The following is a 22,883-nucleotide window of genomic DNA, read 5'->3' as shown; positions in this document are numbered from 1 at the left end:
TTTAGGTATTTAGGGAAACCCGGGGTCTCATTCTCAAGGGTGCCCTGTTTACACTAATCCATTGTTAAAAAATACAGCACAATTTGAGCAAAACTCAGTCCTTAATCAACACTTGAAATTGATCATCCTATTTATGTGACTTGCTCCAGCACTGAGGTGTGTTAAATACAACAGGATTTACAGTGCCTTCAGAAAGTATTCATACCCATTGACTTATTCGTGTTGCGTTAAAGCCGGAAATCAAATAAGATTACATACATTTTTTTACTCCCGTTTACAAAGGATACCCCGTAACGACAAAGTAAAATGTTTTTTGCACATTTATTGAAACTGAAATAAATTGCTTGTATGAATACTGCATTTTAATCCCTTGAGTCAATACATGTTAGCATCGCAGTTGGCTGTGATTACAGCTGTCTTTCTGGGTGAGTAAGCTTTGCACAATATTTACCCAACTAGGAAAGTTTAAGAACATTGTTATTTACAATGATGGCCGAACTCTAACTACGCCGGGCCAATTAGGTGCCAACCTATGGGACTCATAATCATGGCCAGTTGTGATAAAGCCTGGAATCAAACCCGGGTCTGTAGTGACGCCTCATTCCATGAATCCAGTACAATTTGAGTCCCTCTAACCTTTAAGTATATTTTAAATACGGGGTCACAAATCTAAGTCCCCTGTAATAAAGTATTAAGAAAAGTTGCATTACTTTCCTCTTTAATATCAGAATGTCGTCAACTGACACCGAGCGGTTTGTCATGTCCTCGGTGGCCTTCACTGAATTTGTACGTTGTATAAAATGTGCAAATAAGCCATAAATTCTGCCATTGATGTAAAAACCCATTTGTGCTCGTTTGCTGAGAATATATTTCCCCCAAATAAATGCATGATTATTGACTTAAATCACACCATTTAGTTGCGAACCTTAGTCTACCCTCAACCCCATTGTGCCAACGAATCTCCCCACATAAAAATAGTGTATATATCCTTATGTGACATACAAGTCTACTGAACAACATGGTGTAAAGACGGGAAAGTTATCACATTCTTTTATCTATATTTCATAGATTTTTGTTAGATTAGAATCTACTCTGTTATATTAAATACGTTATTACTTACCAAAATGTATTATTATTTTTTTTAAGTGTTATCTTGCATGCCATGTGGTCTCCAGTTCTTCACTGGAGCAGTGGCCATTTTGTGCCCCAAAACAAAACCCCGTCACACTCAACCCTGATACTTTGATCATAAGAGTTCAGACAGTTAATCAAATGAATAATGGTTTATCTTCATTCTTATAACCACATGCATATGTTGACTGTCCATGTTAAAATGACATACATTACCACGAGCACGTCCTCTCAGGTTAAGTTGCCACCAACCTCCCTGTGCATCTGAGATATCATGGCGTCAGCTGCATGAGCTCAACACAGAAGCAACTCGGCTAAGTTCTTCAACACGTGGTATTTCCATCTCAAGAAGGTGTCAACTGTTGCACCACAGCCAGTCAGGGAAGGAAACCCACAGCCATGGAAGGAAATAGAGGGGAAGTCCAAGGCTGCTTGGGCAGTGGTGTAGTCTTGGATACAATGAAGACCTACAGTGTGTATCATCTTTAACACAGATGAAAACGCATGTCCAGGTTAAGTGTTTATTACATTGCGTTGCATCAAACAGCTTCTTCTGGTCTGCTCGTGTTGACATCCACTGGTATCCGTTTGATGTCCTTGAAGTGTTTCCACCACCACAGCCTGTGACATTCTGCCACGTAAAGATCTTAAACAAGAGGTGTGGGTCAGACTTTCAGGATGAACACCATGAAACAAGAGGCAGACACACACACCCTGAAAATATCTACCTACCTGTGAGACCAGCTCCATGCTGCACACACACACACCTCAACACCACAGCCTGACAACAGGAAGTGTACCCAGTGGGAACCCAGCCTGTAGTGTTTCTTCAGGTCTTTTCATTCCTCCAGTAGCTGTAATGTAGTAGCAGGTAGTGTAGTAGTGTAGAAGATGGTTGTGATGATGTATGTAGGTGTCGTAACAGCAGTTCTGGGAGCCTACATACCTCTGAAAAGGTACTAATGTTGACACGCTTTTATGATTCTGATGACCTGTTCGGTAAGCTGTCCTGTTCTGATGACCGGTTCCCCGTGACCCGCTCTGATGACCGGTTCCCCGTGACCCGCTCTGATGACTGGTTCTCGCGACCTGTTCAATGTTAATCAAATCAACTGTATTTATATAGCCCTTCTTACATCAGTTGATATCTCAAAGTGCTGTACAGAAACCCAGCCTAAAACCCCAAACAGCAAGCAATACAGGTGTAGAAGCACGGTGGCTAGGAAAAACTCCCTAGAAAGGCCGAAACCTAGAGAGGAACCAGGCTGTGAGGGGTGGCCAGTCCTCTTCTGGCTGTGCCGGGTGGAGATTATAACAGAACATGGCCAAGATGTTCAAATGTTCATAAATGACCAGCATGGTAAAAATAATAATCACTGTAGTTGTCTATGGTGCAGCAAGTCAGCATCTCAGGAGTAAATGTCAGTTGGCTTTTCATAGCTGATCATTAAGGGTATCTCTACCGCTCCTGCTGTCTCTAGAGAGTTGAAAACAGCAGGTCTGGGACAGGTAGCACGTCCGGTGAACAGGTCAAGGTTCCATAGCTGCAGACAGTTGAAACTGGAGCAGCAGCGCGGCCAGGTGGACTGAGGACAAGGGGTCATCATGCCAGGTAGTCCTGAGTCATGGTCCTAGGGCTCAGGTCCTCCGAGAAAGAGAGAATTAGAGAGAGCATACTTAAATTCACACATGACACCAGATAAGACAGGAGAAGTACTCCAGATATAACAAACTGACCCTAGCCCCCGACACATAAACTACTGCAGCATAAATACTGGAGGCTGAGACAGGAGGGGTCAGGAGACACTGTGGCCCCATCAGATGATAACCCCCGGACAGGGCCAAACGGGAAGGATATAATCCCACCCACTTTCCCAAAGCACAGCCCCCACACCACTAGAGGGATATCTTCAACCACCAATTTACCATCCTGAGACAAGGCAGAGTATAGGCCACAAAGATCTCCGCCACGGCACAACCCAAGGGGGGGCGCCAACCCAGACAGGAAGACCACGTTAGTGACTCAACACACTCAAGTGACGCACCCCTCCTAGGGACAGCATGAAAGAGCACCAGTAAGCCAGTGACTCAGCCCCTGTAATGTCTGCTATGTTTTTGTTTAGTGTCTTACTGCAGTTGGGTTAATAAAGCTCTGTTTAATTAAAATTGATATATGTTGTCCTCATTACATGGTTATATCTATGAAATCCAATTTTTGGAGTGAATTTGAGAGTAAACAACCAATTTATATGGAAGCCGTATGCATCTCTTTATCCCCGTTACCCTAGTCCTAACGCTTTTACGTGACAATTTTGTGATACCATTTTGGAAAGTTTATGAAATATTAATTTAATGTTTTGAACTCAGTCTAAAATGTTTAGAGCCATTATGAGAATATTTATTTTAGTTCAAATTCTGAAGTGAAACCATACTTTTGATTAAATAAATTGAGGCTGCTGACAGTGTCCATTTCAAGCTTTAGTATAGAAAAAGTGTGATTTTATATTTGCAGTTATTTCATTTGTTTGAGCAACAAAGGATTAATATGGAAATTTCGATTTAATTACATATCCTATTCAGACAACTTCCATAGTGTCCACAACAGGGTTGAAGACTAATGGTGTCCATACCAGAATTTTTTTTGCCTATAATAATAGGGTTTTGATGCCCAAGATGGGAAAATATGTTTTCTTTGAGGTTAAATATTTGTCGTGGGGTGTTCAGAATAGTTTTTCATTTTTTGGGGGGGTATAAAATCACCAAATGTCAAAGTCCTAATCGTACCAGTTTGGTGTTATGACCCAATTCCACTTTGACATTATGGGGTATTGTGAGTAGGCCAGTTTTAAAAAATCTCAATTTAATCAACTTAAAATTCAAGCTGTAACTATGGATGTAAATTAATGACAAAATTATACAAGCGTGTAAAGTATAATTTGCACGTAAAATATGAGTTGCACCTGTATGAGTTTTGTAGTTGCATTTATTTTTTGCAAACATGTAAGTTCTTTTAAATAAAACACAAGCGCATAACCTGATGTGTGATTAAATACAACACTTGCAAACATGTAAATTGAGATGTGAATAAATTCAATAAGATTTGCAAGCATGCAACTACATTTGAGAATTAATGCAACTAATTTACTAAACTTGTGACAGGTGAATATTCTTCTGCGAATCAAAACTAAATTTGCGATGTCGAATCTGTGGGCTCAAGAGTTTTGGCACTCAAAAGTTTAGCAGACACAGGTGTCAAACTCATTCCACGGAGGGCCGAGTGTCTGCGGGTTTTCGCTCCTCCCTTGTACTTGATTGATGAATTAACATCACTAATTAGTTAGGAACTCCCCACACCTGGTTGTCTAGGGCTTTATTGAAAGGAAAAACCAAAAACCTGCAGACACTAGGCCCTCCGTGGAATGAGTTTGACACCCCTGAACATCTACAAGCAAGCAGCACAGCTCTGGTGGACAGGACTTTTTATTCTGACCAATCAGGTGAGGTGTTGTCATTCTGGAACGTGCAGGACATGTTTCACCCTGTACCTCAGTGGTTTCACCTCGGAGACAGGTGAAATGGCTCGGCGAAATCCACCTCAGGTGAGTTTTTGACAATCCTTTTAGTTAGGAATATGACTAATGCAAGTGTAAAGCAGCACAGGAGGATTGTGAATAGAAGCAACATTAACATTAGTGTAAAGTATTCATAGGTTAAACCTCCGCGCAAATAGCAATCAAAGCTATCGTTGGCTAGCTAAAATACGGTGTTCTCCCCTCATTTTAAGCTAGCTAACGTTATACTGCATCTAAAGTCAATCTGCATGGTGACACAAAATGATGACAAAAGGTTTCCCCACTAATCATTTGCATCCTGTGGAAATATTGTATATCCAATCCACTATAATGCCATTTTGAAATTCATCAGTGCCGTTTGACAATGCATTATTGTGATGAAATGTGCATCCATGACTACCTTTTTGGGCTAGCTAGTATAGCTGTAGGCTAACGTTTCGTCTTTGTGTGACTGTGCTAAACATGAGACCAATGGACATTCAGACTGCGTGATTCATCTTTTACATGGGACTAGTTTGGGCCTTAATATTGGTTTGAATTGCAAAAGAAATTATTCTCAATGAATTCCTGTCACTGCCAGGACATCCTTCAGTTGCCCAGTGGGGCTCATTTGGACTCATGCTGCTAAGTATGTTAGTGATTCACCTAAACGGCTGCACTGGGGGGTCCAAGAGCTGTTGATGCATCTACAAGGGCTGTCGCCACTGCTTGTCTTATTTAGTATTTAGTAGGGTATCCATAAGAGCAATAAACAGGTGCATGACAGATTGGGGACTTTAGCTAATGGCATTGTATAGCTCATTGTCAGAGGGAGAGCTGGAAGCATTGGTGTCAAGGGTCAAGACATGTACCTTGGTGCTGCTACAAACAGTCTTGCCTCAACCAACTTGGTCTTCAGCCAAGTAGTTGCAGATTTTGGTTTTCCACAAAGGTAAATTACAATGTGTTGGAAGTTTTACTCAACAACTTTGTTTTTTTAAACCATATTTGTCTTGGAGATTGGCAAGCTACAGCATATTTCTGGTGGGAGACCGCTCACCTTGAAATCTTTGTCATCAGGAAATGGCAGTAGTCCATGGGCAGAGGGATACTATTGAGTTGACAGAATTGTTATAGTTTTCTATGAAATGTTAAGGAACCAGTAAACATTTTCTACTTTCTTATTGTATATTATTGGTGTGCTTGCTTAATTCCAATATACTTATTATTTTCAGACCTACCGTGTGAAATTCTTTAGAACTAGTCACGTCATTGGCAGGCACCCTGACAAGTAAAGACAAGCAGAATAGTACAGTATATAACCTTTTGTTTTTAGTGTTGTTCATGTTACAGGACTTGGAACATCCCACACATAAATTGGGACAGCAGTGGTCTACGGTCCGATGACACAAACACTAGCGTCCAGGTGCCTGAAACTGAGTGCCCACTAAGTGCAGAAGTTGTTGCGCGACTGATGGCAGCGGTTGACTCAATAGGACCATCGCAGACTTTTGGCAGTGACATTTATGTTGTGGCACTGCAGTATGCGCAAGGGATGGGGCTGTGGGAGATAGGCCAGGGGTGGAATGTAAATAAAAATCCTGCCATTCTGGCTTCTCCATTGGCTGCCTCGTCACCTATGACGGCCTGGCAAATGATGCCTGTCACCAATGGCAGTCATACTTTCTGTAACCTTGCACACAGGATGTTTGAAATTTGGTCATCTGTAAGTGAATTTCATGCAACTCTACACGGTTTTCCACATTGTTAATCAACTGTTTGTTTGCATGTCTTCCTTTCATATTGGGTTGAGTTGTGGTCAGTTTTAAGGCCGGGTGCACAGTAGTAATGCGTGGCCTTTTACTGAGGAGTGGCTTCTGTCTGGCCACTACCAAAAAGGCCTGATTGGTAGAGTGCTGCAGAGAGGATTGTCCTTCTGGAAGGTTCTCCCATCTCCACAGAGGAACTCTGGAGCTCTGTCAGAGTGACCATCAGGTTCTTAGTCACCTCCCTGACCAAGGCCCTTCTCTAGGAAGTCTTGGTGCTTCCAAACTTCTTCTATTTAAGAGTGATGGAGGCCACTGTGTTCTTGGGGACCTTCAATGCTGCAGACATTTTTTGGTACCCTTCCGCAAATCTGTGCCTCCACACAAACCTTTCTCTGAGAATTCCTTCAAACTCATGGCATGTTTTTTTGCACAGACATGCACTGTCAACTGTGGGACCTTATATAGACAGGTGTGTGCCTTTCCAAATAATTTCCAATCAGTTGAGTTTACCACAGGTGGACTCCAATCAAGTTGTAGAAACATCTCAAGGATGATCAATGGAAACAGGATGCACCTGAGCTCAATTTCAAGTCTCATAGCAAAGGGTCTGAATACTTATGTAAATAAGGTATGTGTTTTTATTTTATTAGCAAAAATTTGTAAAAAAATGTTTTCGCTTTGTCATTCTAGGGTGCTGTGTGTAGATTGATGAGGAAATGTTTTTAGTTAATCCATTTTAGAATAAGGCTGTAATGTAACAAAATGTGGAAAAAGTCAAGGGGTCTGAATACTTTCTGAATGCACTGTATAGTAACTGTATTTCTTTTAAAATGACCTGTGTTAACATTCCTTCAGCGTTCTGTCAGTGAATTTGAGTGTTAACATTTCTCCAACCCAACCCCGCCAAGACTTCATAGTATCCAAGTGCTGGGGGTGATGTTTTTTTGTACAAAGATTGTGAATTACATACCAGAGGAATCAAAAGCAGCAAGACCATGGCTATGGACTAGTGATGCGCGGGGTTGCCTCATAACCCACAGTTTCCGCAGTTATATCCGCTTGGGAGGCGGGTCTCGGATCATGAAATAAATATATTTTTTGGGGTTATTGCATTTTCTCCCTGGTCTCTAAACATCTTTGCTGCATGAGAGAAGCAGATATGAAAGATTTAAGAAATAGTTATATGGATATAGGACATTCTGGTGAGCAAAGGTTTATTCAGTATTCTAGGGCAACAAAGTAATGACAGAAGAAAATCTGCATGTAGGCCTCTCTCATTATAGACGTTGACTAACAAATATCCTACCAAAATGTCGGAACGGACTCAATTCGTCAGGGGATGGACTCTACAAGGTGTCGAAAGCGTGCCATAGGGATGCTCGCCCATGTTGACTCCAACGCTTCCCACAGTTGTGTCAAGTTGGCTGGATGTCCTTTTGTTGGTGGACCATTGTTGACTGTGAAAAAACCCAGCAGCATTGCAGTTCTTGACACAAACCAGTGCGCCTGGCACCTACTACCATACCCTGTTCAAAAAGAACTGGAGAGACCGGAGAATAGCTGTGCAGCAACACTCCCCATCCAACCTGACAGAGCTTGAGAGGATCTGCAGAGAAGAATGGGAAACTCCCCAAATACAGGTGTGCCAAGCTTGTAGCGTCAGGTAGACTCGAGGCTGTAATCACTGCCAAAGGCGCTTCAACAAAGTACTGAGTCCACAGATGACGCAATCTCAATCGAGCTCTACACTTCCCTTTCCCACCCGGACAAAAGGAACACCTTTGTGAGAATGCTGTGAATTGACTACATCTCAGCATTCAAAACACTATAGTGCCCACAAAGCTCATCATTAAGCTAAGGACCATGGACTAAACACCTCCCTCTGCAACTGGATCCTGGACTTCCTGATCGGCCGCCCCCAGGAGGTAAGGGTAGGCATCAACACATCTGCCATGCTGATCCTTAACACTGTGGCCCCGTGGGGGTGCGTGCTTAGTCCCTTCCTGTACTCCCTGTTCACCCACGACTGCGTGGCCAAGCATGACTCCAACACCATCATTAAGTTTGCTGACGACACAACAGTGGTAGGCCTGATCACCGATAACGCTGAGACAGCCTGTAGGGAGGAGGTCAGAGACCTGGCAGTGTGGTGCCAGGACAACATCTCCCTCAATGTGAACAAGACGAAGGAGGTGATTGTGGACTACAGGAAAAGGAGGGCCAAACAGGCCTCATTTAACATCGACGGGACTGAAGTGGAGAGGGTCGAGAGTTTCAAGTTCCTTGGTGTCCACATCACCAACTAACTATCATGGGCCAAACACACCAAGACAGTTGTGAAGAGGACACGACAACACCTTTCCCCCTTAGGAGATTAAAAAGATTTGGCATGGGTCCTCAGCTCTTCAAGAGGAAGAGGACAGGTACATTAGTGTACATTACAGAGTTCCTCTGTTCAGTGTCTGTGTTTTTTTGCTTATCTTTTTATTGGCCAGTCTGAGATATGGCTTTTTCTTTGCAACTCTGCCTAGAAGTTCAGCATCCCGAAGTGCCTCTTCACTGTTGACGTTGAGACTGGTGTTTTGCGGGTACTATTTAATGAAGCTGCAGTTGAGAACTTGTGAAGTGTTCGTTTCTCAAACTAGACACTACTGTACTTGTCCGTCTTGCTCAGTTGTGCACCGGGGCCTCCCACTCTTTCTATTCTGGTAAGAGACAGTTTGCGCTGTTCTGTGAAAATACATTTCTAGGTGACCCCAAACTTTTGAATGGTAGTGTACATCTCATCTAGATCATTATATTAGAAACGATACTAACCTCGCTCTAATATGCATCTTCTGCCATTGATATGACTCTCCTTCCAAGCCCTGCTTGCAGGAGCATTAGCTCATCTGAGTTCTATCAGTGTTTTCAGACATAAGATAGAACTGGAAACGTTAGCCTACAGCTATACAAGCTAGTCATGGTAGCACGTTTCGTCACAATAATGCATTGTCAAATGGAGCTGATGAACATCAAAATTGCATTAGAGTGGATTGGAAATACAATGATATTTCCACAGGATGCAAATGATTAGTAGGAAAATCTTTTGTCATCATTTTGTGTCACCATGCAGATTGACTTTAGATGCAGTATAACGTTAGCTAGCTTAAAATGAGGGGAGAACACTGTATTTTAGCTAGCCAACGATAGCTTTGATAGCTATTTGCGCGGAGGTTTAACCTATGAATACTTTACACTAATGTTAATGTTGCTTCTATTCACAATCTTCCTGTGTTGCTTTACACATGCATTAGTCATATTCCCAACTAAAAGGATTATGTCAAAAACTCACCTGAGGTGGATTTCGCCGAGCCATTTCACCTGTCTCCGAGGTGAAACCACTGAGGTACAGGGTGAAACATGTCCTGCACATTCAGAATGACAACAGCTCACCTGATTGGTCAGAATAAAAAGCCATGTCCACCAGAGCTCGTGCAGCTTGCTTGCAGATTATTATTTTTTTTATTTTTTTTATATACACAACTGCTAAACTTTTGGCAGTTAAGTTGCAAAATTAGTGCCAAAATTCTGAGCCCACAGATTCGACATCACAAATTTCTACTGAACAAAAATATAAACGCAAATTGTAAGGTGTTGGTTTCATAAGCTGAAATAAAATATCCCAGAAGTTTCCCATATACACAAAAAGCTTGTTTCTCTCAAATGTGCACAAATGTGTTTACATCCCTGTTAATGAGCATTTCTCCTTTGCCAAGATAATCCATCCACCTGACAGGTGTGGCATATCAAGAAGGTGTTAAACAGCGTAGTATTTCAGGTGTATTTCTGTCTCTAATAAAGCAGTTTTATGGGGAAAAACTCATTCTGATTGACCTTGCACCCGAGGGGACGGTTTATGCCCAGCAAGGCCCACCCATGGCTGCACAATGCCCAGTCATGTGAAATCCATAGATTAGGGTCTAATGAATTGATTTAAATTAACTGAAGATCCTTATATAAACTGTAACTCAGTAAAATCATTGAAGTTGTTGCATGTTTTGATTTGATATTTGTTGTTTAAATTTTTGCCCAGTATAGTTTTGTTTCACAGAAGAGTCAACAATCGCAAGTTTAGTAAATGAGTTGCATTCATTCTCAAATATAGTTAGTTGCATGCTTGCAAATCTTATTGAAAGTATTTACATCTCAATTTACATGTTTGCAAGTGTTATATTTATTCACACATCGGGTTATTAAGTGTTTCATTTATTTGCAAAAGAAGTTAAATGTTTGCAACAAAAAAAAAAGCAACTACAAAACTCATTATATAGGTGCAACTCATTTTACGTGTGCAAACCATACTTTACATGCTTGTATAATTCCGTCATTAATTTACCTCCATATGTAACCACAGAGTTTCTAAACTCAGAGGCGCAACATCGCGAGACTTTCGGGAATGCTTGCATAAACAGACCAAACAGACAGGCCCGGGGTTTGAGAAGAGAGAAGTGAAAAAATGATTCCTTTAACTGTTAATTTGATCGAAATCTAAAGACACAAACCTAGATTCGAGCAAATGTCTTAAGTATATAATCTTGTTATTACCTCAACCTCGTGAGAGTGACAAACTGACCCGTTTTCATTTTCGTCAAAACAACGATTTATCGAAGGACGGCGTGCACATTTTGACGGCGTGCACATGCGCAGTTCGGTGCGAGACGGCCGTTAGACCCGATGAAGTCAACCTTATGAAGTCGCCTACAAGCGTGATGTGGGATTTCTATGGAGCAAGATAGCTGCCAAAAGATTGAACGTACCTATCCTTAGGATCGTAAGAAAATCCATATGTAAATTGTTAGGATTGTAAGAAAACATGAAACGTAAACGTTCAATTATATCTGTAAACGTACATATGAATGAACATTTACACAAAATTCTTACTTTACATCTCCCCTTACAGATCTTTTTTCTAAGTACAAACTTTTGTCAGTAATGTGGCATCTGCAAAGGACATGAATTGAATACTTTCTGAAGGCACTGTACCAACTTTGGTGGAGACCCGAGGAACCTTGAGTTAACCAACCCTGTGATCGGGTTTGGTATCTCATGTTTTTAGATTTTAACAGTAAAGTTAGGTAAGTCAGAAGCTTGTGTATTAGAGCTTTGTAAACAAAAAGGGAATAATGAAGTGACCTACGGGGCTTTAATGAGGATCAGACAACATTTTGATACAGGATGCAGTGGTGAGTATTAAAACTCACCTGTGATAACGTGAAGGGCGCTGTGGTAATTGGCATCCAATGGTTTAAGAGTAGTGGCTGCTGCAATCTGGTAAATGGTGTCACCATAGCCAATAATTGGCTGGAAAGTTGACTGTACAATCCTGCTATTTAAGGATAGGGTCAGGGTTATTTCTAAAATCTATTTCTTAAAAAGAAGAAATACAAATATATTAATATATTAACTAGCTCATCAGTATGTTTTCGGAGAACCAATATTTAGTCCATCTGAGAATTAGAGAACAACATATGCACTATATATACAAAAGTATGTGGACACCCCTTCAAATGAGTGAATTTGGCTATTTCAGCCACTCCCGTTGCTGACAGGTGTATAAAATCGAGCACACAGCCATACAATCTCCACAGACAAACATTGGCAGTAGAATGGCCTTACTGAAGAGCTCAGTGACTTTCAACACGGCACCGTCATAGGATGCCGCATTTCCAACGAGTCAGTTTGTCAAATTTCTGCCCTGCTAGTGCTGTTATTGTGAAGCGGGAACGTCTAGGAGAAACAACGGCTCAGCCGCAAAGTGGTAGGCCACACAAGCTCACAGAACGGGACCGCCAAGTCTTGAAGCTCGTAGTACATAAAAATCGTTTGTCCTCAGTTGTAACACTCACTACAAAGTTCCAAACTGCATCTGGAAGCAACGTCAGCACAATAACTGTTCGCCAGGAGCTTCATGAAATGGGTTTCCATGGCCGAGCAGCCGCACACAAGCCTCAGGTCAACATGTGCAATGCCAAGCGTCGGTTGGAGTGGTTGGTGTAAAGCTCACCGCAATTGGACTCAGGCGCATTGGAAACGCATTCTCTGGAGTGATGAATCACACTTCACCATCCAACTGTAAAGTTTGGTGGAGGAGGAATAATGGTTTGGGGTTGTTTTTCATGGTTCGGGCCCCTTGGTTACAGTGAAGGGAAATCTTAACACTACAGCAAACAATTACATTCCAAACAGTTCTGTGCTTCCAATTTAGTGGAAACAGTTTGGTGAAAGGCAATTTCCTGTTTCAGCATGACAATGCCCTCGTCCAAAAGCGAGGTCCATACAGAAATGGTTTGTCAAGATTGGTGTGTAAGAACTAGACTGTCCCTGACCAATCAATGGGGTTGAGCCCTGACCTCAACCCCATTGAACACCTTTGGGATGAATTGGAACGCTGACTGCGAGCCAGGCCTAATCGGCCAAAATCAGTGCCTGACCTCACTAATGCTCTTGTAGCTGAATAGAAGCAAGTTCCCGCAGCAATGTTCCAACATCTACTGGAAAGCCTTCCCAGAAGAGTGGATGCTGTTATAGCAGCAAAGGGGGAACAAACTCCATATTAATGCCCATAATTTTGGGATGAGATGTTCAGCGAGCAGGTGTCCAGATACTTTTGGTCATGTAGTGTATTTGGTCTTGCCCGTTATTTACAAGTTTTAACCAATCAAAAGAGAACTATCGCGCTCTCCCAGAAGCTTGGCTGGTGCATAAAAAAAACAATTTCAGACAAGCCGATTTAATGGGTTGGCACTCAAAAAGATGTCGCACAAATATTACTTCATTAGGCTCTGTCGCAGCCGGCCGCGACCGGGAGGTCCGTGGGGCGACGCACAATTGGCCTAGCGTCGTCCGGGTTAGGGAGGGTCTGGCCGGTAGGGATATCCTTGTCTCATCGCGAACCAGGACTCCTGTGGCGGGTCAGGCGCAGTGCTCGCTAACCAAGGGGGCCAGGTGCACGGTGTTTCCTCCGACACATTGGTGCGGCTGGCTTCCGGGTTGGAGGCGCGCTGTGTTAAGAAGAAATGCTGCTTGTGTAACAGTATAACTTTAAACCGTCCCCTCGCCCCGACCTCGGGCGCGAACCAGGGACCCTCTGCACACATCAACAACTGTCGCCCACGAAGCATCGATACCCATCGCTCCACAAAGGCCACGGCCCTTGCAGAGCAAGGGGCAACACTACATCTAGGTTTCAGAGCAAGTGACGTAACTGATTGAAACGCTACTAGCGCGTACCCGCTAACTAGCTAGCCATTTCACATCCGTTACACATGGTTGGGTTGTGCTTCGGAGGACGCATGGCTTTCGACCGTCGTCTCTCCCGAGCCCGTACGGGAGTTGTAGCGATGAGACAAGATAGTAATTACTAGCGATTGGATACCACGAAATTGGGGAGAAAAGGGGGTAAAAGAAATAAAAAGAAAAAGATAAGGGGATAGGATTTTCAAAGGAAAAACAGTGATTTTTAAAACCTCTATTGAGTTTCTGGCCAGAGGAAGGGTATTGTCTTGCTCCCCACATCACCGTGAATGTCTTAATGTTTTGAAGATCACTGTTTTTAAAATGTTACAACTTTTGATGATGTCATCGGGTAGAACCTTTAAAAAATAAAATGGTTTCTGTATTTTCTGTAACAGGAAAGCGCAGCACAAGTCACACAATTTACAACCCACGACGTCGTCCTAAACATTTAAGACAGAGGATAATATTGACGGGATTAGCGAACCAATAATCAGAGTTAACGAGAAGAGATTTAGAAGGATGCCCATTCGAGACTAGTTTATCCCTAGACTCTTGGAAACACTGTCCAATCCATAGGCCCAATCGACTGCACATAACATTCTATAATTTCTTTCTTTATCAACAGTTTTTAATTATAGATTTTATTTTTTAAAGCAAAAAAAGTCAGAATATATAGCATTGTATTATAGCAATTGCATTGCCAATGCATGTCCAACATATTCAATAATACAATGCATTCATACATAGTACAGACACATACCTACAGTACCAAGCAACGATATACGGACACCATTACTACTGGTCAAAAGCAGCACTAATCTAATTTAGAGCAACTGAATTACATTAAAGGGATACATCTTGTGATAATGATTCCAAACAGGAAAAGTAGCGAATGTAAGTAACATTGCTATGCATCATATTTTATTGCTCTTTTTTTTGCACCCTAGTATCTCTACTTGCACATCATCATCTTCTGCACATCTATCACTCCAGTGTTAATGCTAAATTATAATTATATCGCCTCCATGGCCTATTTACACCTTACCCTCCCTACTGTTCTACATTTGCACACACTGTACACAGATTTTTCTATTGTGTTATTGACTGTACGTTTGTTTGTAATTCTGTGTTGTTTTTGTCGCACTGCTTTGCTTTATCTTGGCCAGGTCGCAGTTGTAAATGAGAACTTGTTCTCAACTGGCCTACCTGATTAAATAAAGGTGGGAAAAAAATAAAAGCGTTTTTTTGTTGTTGCGGAAGACAACAGTGCCCATTATTTCCAGCAGGGGGCACTAACATCTTTGTTTTGGTGTAATAACTGAAGTTGTGCAACTCAGGCAAAACCAAAGTTTGTCTTCAATGCAGCCTCCATCCAATGGCCTATGAACTATGGAAAACTGCGGGACATATTTACATCTTCCAGTTAGATACACAGAAATGAGTGAGATTGCTGGAATTTCAACCAGGAAAGAAGTTGTTGCTCAAAAGAGTTGTTTACTTAGTCCTTTGAGTATATAACTATATCGAACAACAATATAAATGCAGCATGCAACAATTTCAACAAATTTACAGAGTTACAGTTTATATAAGGAAATCAGTCAATTTAAATAAATTAGGCCCTAGTCTATGGATTTCACTTGATTTGGCAGGGGCTCAGCCATTGGTGGGCCAGGGAGGGTATAGACCCATCCACTTGTGATTCAGGCCCACCCATTGGGGAGCCTGGCCCGGTCAATCAGAATGAGTTTTTCCCCACAAAAGGGATTTATTACAGACAGAAATTCTCAGTTTCATCAGTTGTCCGGGTGGCTGGTCTCAGACGATCCCACATTCGAAGAAGCCGGATGTGGAGGACCTGGGTTGATATGGTTACATGTGATCTGCGGTTGTGAGGCCGGTTGGACGTACTATCAAATTCTCAAAACAATGTTGGAGGCAGCTTATGGTAGAGAATTGAACATTTAATTCTCTGACAGGACCTCTGGTGGACTTTCCTGCAGTCAGCATGCCAATTGCACGCTCCCTCAAAACTTGAGACATCTGTGGCATTGTATTGTGTGACAAAACTGCACAGTTTAGAGTGGCCTTTTAATGCCCCCCAGCACAAGGTGTGTAATGATCATGCTGTTTAATCAGCTTCTTGATATGCCACACCTGTCAGGTGGATGGATTATCTTGTCAAAGGAGAAATTCTCACTAACAGGAATATAAACAAATTTGTGCACGACATTTGAGAGAAATAAGCTTTTTGTGTGTATTCAACATTCAACATACTCCATATTTTTATTTCAGCTCATGAAACATGGGACCAACACTTTACATGTTGCGTTTATATTTTTGTTCAGTATATATATACAGGGGTATCATCATCGTATGACACTGTTAGAGAAAGCATACATCATCCTGAGTAAACAATGCTCAGTAGGAAATGTTGTCCATTGCTAACGTAGAATAGGCTGTACTGCAGGATCCTGGTACAGCCTCATACCACAGGTGTCTAAAGCCTTGTTTATACCTGATGCTAACATGCGTCATTTGTCCTGATCTTATCCATATTCTCACTGTACCCGTATTGTAGCTGTTGCATCTACACTTGGTAGTAAAATGTGTCTCTGATCTGCTGTTGAATCTACACATGGTAGTAAAATGTGTCTCTTATCGGCTGTTGAATCTACACATGGTAGTAAAATGTGTCTCTTATCGGCTGTTGAATCTACACATGGTAGTAAAATGTGTCTCTTATCGGCTGTTGAATCTACACATGGTAGTAAAATGTGTCTCTTATCGGCTGTTGAATCTACACATGGTAGTAAAATGTGTCTCTGATCTGCTGTTGAATCTACACATGGTAGTAAAATGTGTCTCTTATTGGCTGTTGAATCTACACATGGTAGTAAAATGTGTCTCTTATTGGCTGTTGAATCTACACATGGTAGTAAAATGTGTCTCTTATCGGCTGTTGAATCTACACATGGTAGTAAAATGTGTCTCTTATTGGCTGTTGAATCTACACATGGTAGTAAAATGTGTCTCTGATCTGCTGTTGAATCTACACGTGGTAGTAAAATGTGTCTCTTATCAGCTGTTGAATCTACACGTGGTAGTAAAATGTGTCTCTTATTGGCTGTTGAATCTACACATGGTAGTAAAATGTGTCTCTTATCTGCTGTTGAATCTACACATGGTAGTAAAATGTGTCTCTTATCGGCTGTTGAATCTACACATGGTAGTAAAATGTGTCTCTTATCGGCTGTTGAATCTACACATGGTAGTAAAATGTGTCTCTTATCGGCTGTTGAATCTACACATGGTAGTAAAATGTGTCTCTTATTGGCTGTTGAATCTACACGTGGTAGTAAAATGTGTCTCTTATCGGCTGTTGAATCTACACGTGGTAGTAAAATGTGTCTCTGATCTGCTGTTACATTTACACAGGGTAGTAAAATGTGTCTCTTATCGTTCCACTGTGTCTGCATTGTGACTAGATATCCTGGTCCATCCCTGTATACAAGTTATTTGGTAAATATTACTTCAAAATAATATTTATTCATTTTAAGACGCATGTTGATGCCATAAGTCAATAGCGTCACCTGCCAATGATTGTAGAGAGTTTTACTACACATTTTAATAATGATGATTTCAATGGTTTCACTGTCCAGATCCGTCTACACTTGTCAGATATACAGACACAATGTGTGTTTGTCTATCTCTGGAGGTGGGCAGGAAAGATCTGATCACAATCAGACCACAATGTGGTTTTTAATCATCTACACCTGTCAAAAAATGTGGGCATTTTCAGAATGTGGACAAGATCAGAACAAAGGAAGCATGTTAGAACCAGGTATAAACAGGGCTAAAGTATTTTCCTGAAGGTTTTCCTTCTTCCCTTTTAAAAACTAGGCCTGAGAAACCATGGGTGTGGACTCTCACCTAGACAGTCAATAGCAGACAACAGTTGTTTGTCTTTTAGTTGTCACTGTATTAGACTAAGCATAGGGGCGGCAGGTACCATAGTGGTTAAAGCGTGTGGCCAGTAACCGAAAGGTTGCTGGATCGAATCCTCGAGCTGACAAGGTAAAAATCTGTCTTTCTGCCCCTGAACGAGGCAGTTAGGTTGGTTGTCATTGTAAATTAAGAATTTGTAATTTTAACTGACTTGCCTAGTTAAATGAAGGTAAAATAGTTGAAATGGTGCTGGAATAGTGGAGGCAGCTCCTGTTTTCTTTGCGACTTGTGGTAAATCTCTGTGGTTCTAAATCAATAGTACAAAAATGTCAGAAATGTCGGAAACTGTAACACAATATGCTTTGTGGACTTCACCGGACAGAGGTTGCTCTCCGGTTTTGTGATGAAACAAACAGTGAATTTATTCTGCCACTTCCCCAATGATTTTACCCACGCACCTCTACTGATGACCTTCGAGGAATACTGATGAGCTTGGTGAACTTGTGCCATACATCTTGTATGGATAGTTATCAACTATAGTTATCAACAATATTGAATGGCGGAAACTAGGATTTACATCGCAACCACTGTGCCTGGCACATATCGGAACATTAAATTACATTTGTTTTGCAAATACGTTATGGTTGAATAAGTGGATGAAACTTGGTCAACCTGTTACAGAGAATAGGTCTCGACAATAGGTCACATTTAATCAGGTCACATTTAATAAATGACACCAACTAGGATTGGCTCACCAACCTTTATGCCATGGGCACATTTTTCTGTGTTTTTGAAGTTTTGTGTATTGACTGCAATTAAGGTCACTTCTTGGGCTGACACACCTTTTGGTTGAACAACTGGGTGAATGAGAACCACGTCGCCCTGGAGAAGCGATTTTGAGCCCTTTCACTGGGAAAGGCTATACTCCGCTACTCAATGAAGTGGGTGTCCTGTCCACTCCAGTATAGACGGGCCAGAGAGTGTTGTGAGCGAGCTGTGATCACATGACAACATACAGAATAACACACTTCCCGAGTGTATGAAACAGTAGGTTCTATTAAACCATTGTCTTTGTGACTATACGGTCCTTATAGGATAATTAATGGAGGGGGGGGGGGGCTGGATTTCAAACCAGAGTCTCCGTTCATCAAAATGAAAGGTCTGCTAATCAAATGAAGGATAACAAAATAGCAGACAGCAGCCTCGGCATAGACTTGCATGATCGATCCGTTTTTTTAACAATAAAACATTTTATATTCTAATACTGATTTGATATAATAACTTTCCTATTCCTTAAAGCATATCATATTCTGGGCCTGTTATGAGTGCTGATCTAAGATCAGGTCCCTCTATCCATTCATTATAATCTAAAAGGCCAAACTGATCCTAGATCAGCACTTATTCTTGTTTTATGAATATGAGCCCTGGAGTCAATGCATTGCTGACATGTTTCAAAGAGGCCCCTAAGGAAACATATTTTGTTATCAACATGGCAGTCTCATTCGGTCATACTTTGTGCTCACTTCATTTCTGTTCGGTAACAGTTTCAAGGTCTGAGGTTGGTCAGGTAGGTACTGGCTGACTGATAACATTAGGACAGCGGACATCACCGTGCTGTCATCCCAGTGACCCAGCACCTGAACAGGGTGCTTTGTTCTCAGAGGTTCTCGGGCAGGAGGCACCGATGACGGGCCGCAGACATCCCACTGAATGCCCCCATTTAGGGATCCAGGGATTTGTTGCTCCCTTGCCTTGTCAGACGTTGACAGGGGTCGTGCTAGCCTCTGTCCCTGGCATTATGTCAGCCTTCTAGGATGACACCTCTTTTTTTTGCCGTTGTCTCTCGCTCAGAGATTTTTACCTCCATGTTATTTTTCTGCAATCAGCTCGACTCTTAGCTGACTAAACTCCACGGTGAAGGAAGTTTCTGATGAACTCCACCAAAGGAGTGGAGCAGATGTAACAGTATAACTTTAGTCCGTCCCCTCGCCCCGACCCGGGCGCGAACCAGGGACCCTCTGCACACATCAACAACAGTCACCCACGAAGCATCGTTGCCCATCGCTCCACAAAAGCCGCGGTCCTTGCAGAGCAAGGGGAACCACCACTTCAAGGTCTCAGAGCAAGTGACGTCACCGATTGAAAGGCTATTAGCGCGCACCACCGCTAACTAGCTAGCCATTTCACATTCGTTACACAGAGACCAAGCTTTGTGGAATTCAGCTCCGACTACATCGATTCGAAATGTAAATTATGAAACGCTTAACTTGAATAACGGACAGACAGAGAGCGTTAAAGACAGACCAGGATGTCCAAGATTGGTGGACAATGGGATCCATAAAAAAGTGCTCCCATTGTCCACCAATGCTCCCCCCCTCCCATTGTCCACCAATCTTGGACATCCTGGTCTGTCTTTAACGCTCTCTGTCTGTCCGTTATTCAAGTTAAGCGTTTCATAATTTACATTTCGTGTGATACGGCCCATAGTGAGATCCGGGCAGGCGGCCCCTGGACCCCCTCTCGGCCCTGTCCTGGGAGAGAAGGCCATCCCCATTGGCCAATTGAGCTTAACGAAGGAATCCCTCTGCCCATCAAGATCCACCTTAAGCCTGACAGGAAGTGTCTTACTTCCTCAAGCAGGTGGCTGGCATCCAGAAAGGGGCCAGTAAAACAGGCCATGAGACAGCTGGGATGGTGTCTGTGAAGGCTGTGTATGAGATTGCTCAGGTCAAGGCCCAGCACAAGCCTTCAAGATGCAGAATGCTTCCCTAAAGATGGTCGCCAAGAGCATCATCAGCTCGACTCGCTCGTTGGGCATTGAGATCGTCAACAATTTATAGGCAGAGGAGTACAAGACTTTCCTGGAGGAGAGGTTGAGAGCAGAGGCAAGCAGCAGAGGCAGCGTCGGTGAAGAAGAAATGAGAGCCCCCCCCCCATCCTAACTATGTATTGGGGTGCCAGGGAGCCTAGCGGTTAAGCTTGCTGGGCCAGTAACCATACGGTTGCTGGTTTGAATCCTGAGCTGTATAGGTGAACAATCTGTTGATGTGCCCTTGAGCAAGGCACTCAACTCAAATTTCTCATGTACAGTGCCTTGCAAAACTATTCACCCCCTTGGTGTTTTTCCTATTTTGTTGCATTACCACCTGTAATTTAAATAGATTTTTATTTGGATTTCATGTAATGGACATAAACTAAATAGTCCAAATTGGTGAAGTGAATTATAAAAAATGTAAAACGGAAAAGTGGTGCGCGACTACAGTTGAAGTCGGAAGTTCACATACACTTTAGCCAAATACATTTAAACTCAGTTTTTCACCATTTCCTGACATTTAATCCTAGTAAAAATCCCCTCTCTTAGGTCAGTTAGGATCACCACTTTATTTTAAGAATGTGAAATGTCAGAATAATAGTATAGAGAATGATTTATTTCAGCTTTTATTTCTTACATCACATTCTTAGTGGGTCAGAAGTGTACATACACTCAATTAGTATTTGGTAGCATTGCCTTTAAATTGATTAACTTGGGTCAAACATTTCGGGTAGCCTTCCACAAGCTTCCCACAATAAGTTGGGTGAATTTTGGCCAATTCCTCCTGACAGAGCTGGTGTAACTGAGTCAGGTTTGTAGGCCTCCATGCTCAAACACGCTTTTTCAGTCCTGCCCACACATTTTCTATAGGATTGAGGTCAGGGCTTTGTGATGCCCACTCCAATACCTTGACTTTGTTGTCCTGAAGCCATTTTGCCACAACTTTGGAAGTATGCTTGGGGTCATTGTCCATTTGGAAGACCCATTTGCGACCAAGCTTTAACTTCCTGACTGATGTCTTGAGACGCTCCTTCGATATATCTACATACGTTTCCTCCTCATGATGCCATCTTTTGTGAAGTGCACCAGTCCGTCCTGCAGCAAAGCACCCGCACAACATGATGCTGCCACTCCCGTCCTTCACGGTTGGGATGGTGTTCTTCAGTTTACAAGCCTCCTCCCTTTTCCTCCAAACATAACGATGGTCATTATTGCCAAACAGTAGACTGGCTTTTTTTATGGCAGTTTTGGAGCAGTGGCTTCTTCCTTACTGAGCGAGTAGTCTGGCGTTCAGGTTATGTCGATATAGGACTCGTTTTACTGTGGATATAGATACTTTTGTACCTGTTTCCTCCGGCATCTGCACAAGGTCCTTTGATGTTGTTCCCGGGATTGATTTGAACTTTTCGCACCAAAGAACGTTCATCTCTAGGACACAGAAGGCGTCTCCTTCCTGAGCGGTATGACGGCTGCGTGGTCCCATGGTGTTTATACTTGCGTACTATTGTTTGTACAGATGAACATGGTACCTTCAGGCGTATGGAAATTGCTCCCAAGGATGAACCAGACTTGTCGAGGTCTACTTTTATTTCCTTGACATAATTTTCTGGAATTTTCCAAGCTGTTCAAAGGCACAGTCAACTTAGTGTATGTAAACTTCTGACCCACTGGAATTGTGATCCAGTGAATTATAAGTGAAGTAATCTGTCTGTAAACAATTGTTGGAAAAATTACTTGTGTCATGCACAAAGTAGATGTCCTAACCGACTTGCCAAAACTATAGTTAGTTAACAAGAAATTTGTAGAGTGGTTGAAAAACGAGTTTTAATGACTCCGACCTAAGTGTATGTAAACTTCCGACTTCAACTGTATGAATAAACATGATGGTGAATATGAATAAACATGATGGCGAGACACTTCTTACAGGTTCAATCTTGCAGGGGCGTGTTAAGCAATCTGAAAAACATCTTCTGTATCTGCAGGTTCAAATCCACCGGATTCTTCCCATCAGACGCAGTATTGAAACCAGCATAGTTCAGCAAGGTAGGCCTGGTTAGAACTCAGTTCATAACACCGGCTACTGTCTAGCTTCATAGTTTTTTACCCCCCCCCCCCGCATTTGTTTATTCACAGAAATATTCAAATGATCAAAATGAAATAATTGGATGGCTTTATTTTATTTCTTGAACTTGCGTATATTGATCGTAGTGGGTATATTGGAACGAAGGCACTATATTGATCGTAGTGGGTATATTGGAATAAAGGCACTATATTGATCGTAGTGGGTATATTGGAATGAAGGCACTATATTGATCGTAGTGGGTATATTGGAATAAAGGCACTATATTGATCGTAGTGGGTATATTGGAATAAAGGCACTATATTGATCGTAGTGGG

The 22,883-nt window shown here is 42.1% G+C and overlaps 1 long non-coding RNA gene and 1 pseudogene across 2 annotated transcripts; one reads left to right on the top strand and one right to left on the bottom strand.

The window, feature by feature from the left end:
* Window positions 1-307: 307 nt before the first annotated feature.
* On the bottom strand, window positions 308-11,167 carry LOC129867503 (uncharacterized). 2 transcript variants are annotated; one of them, XR_008761628.1, is made up of 3 exons: window positions 11,039-11,164; window positions 1,864-2,776; window positions 308-1,777 (listed from the first exon to the last, which is right to left on the bottom strand). It is a non-coding gene; the product is annotated as an uncharacterized LOC129867503 (long non-coding RNA). The 2 variants fall into 2 exon arrangements; XR_008761627.1 differs by having other exon boundaries at window positions 308-2,776; window positions 11,039-11,167.
* Window positions 11,168-20,142: 8,975 nt separating this feature from the next.
* Window positions 20,143-20,596, top strand: LOC129866565 (39S ribosomal protein L11, mitochondrial-like; annotated as a pseudogene).
* The last annotated feature ends 2,287 nt before the right edge of the window (window positions 20,597-22,883 follow it).

This window comes from Salvelinus fontinalis, chromosome 12, assembly GCF_029448725.1.
Source record: "Salvelinus fontinalis isolate EN_2023a chromosome 12, ASM2944872v1, whole genome shotgun sequence".
In the NCBI taxonomy this organism is placed as follows: domain Eukaryota; kingdom Metazoa; phylum Chordata; class Actinopteri; order Salmoniformes; family Salmonidae; genus Salvelinus; species Salvelinus fontinalis.
The sequence above is the reverse complement of the archived record's forward strand: the minus strand, read 5'-3'. Positions and strand labels throughout refer to the sequence as shown.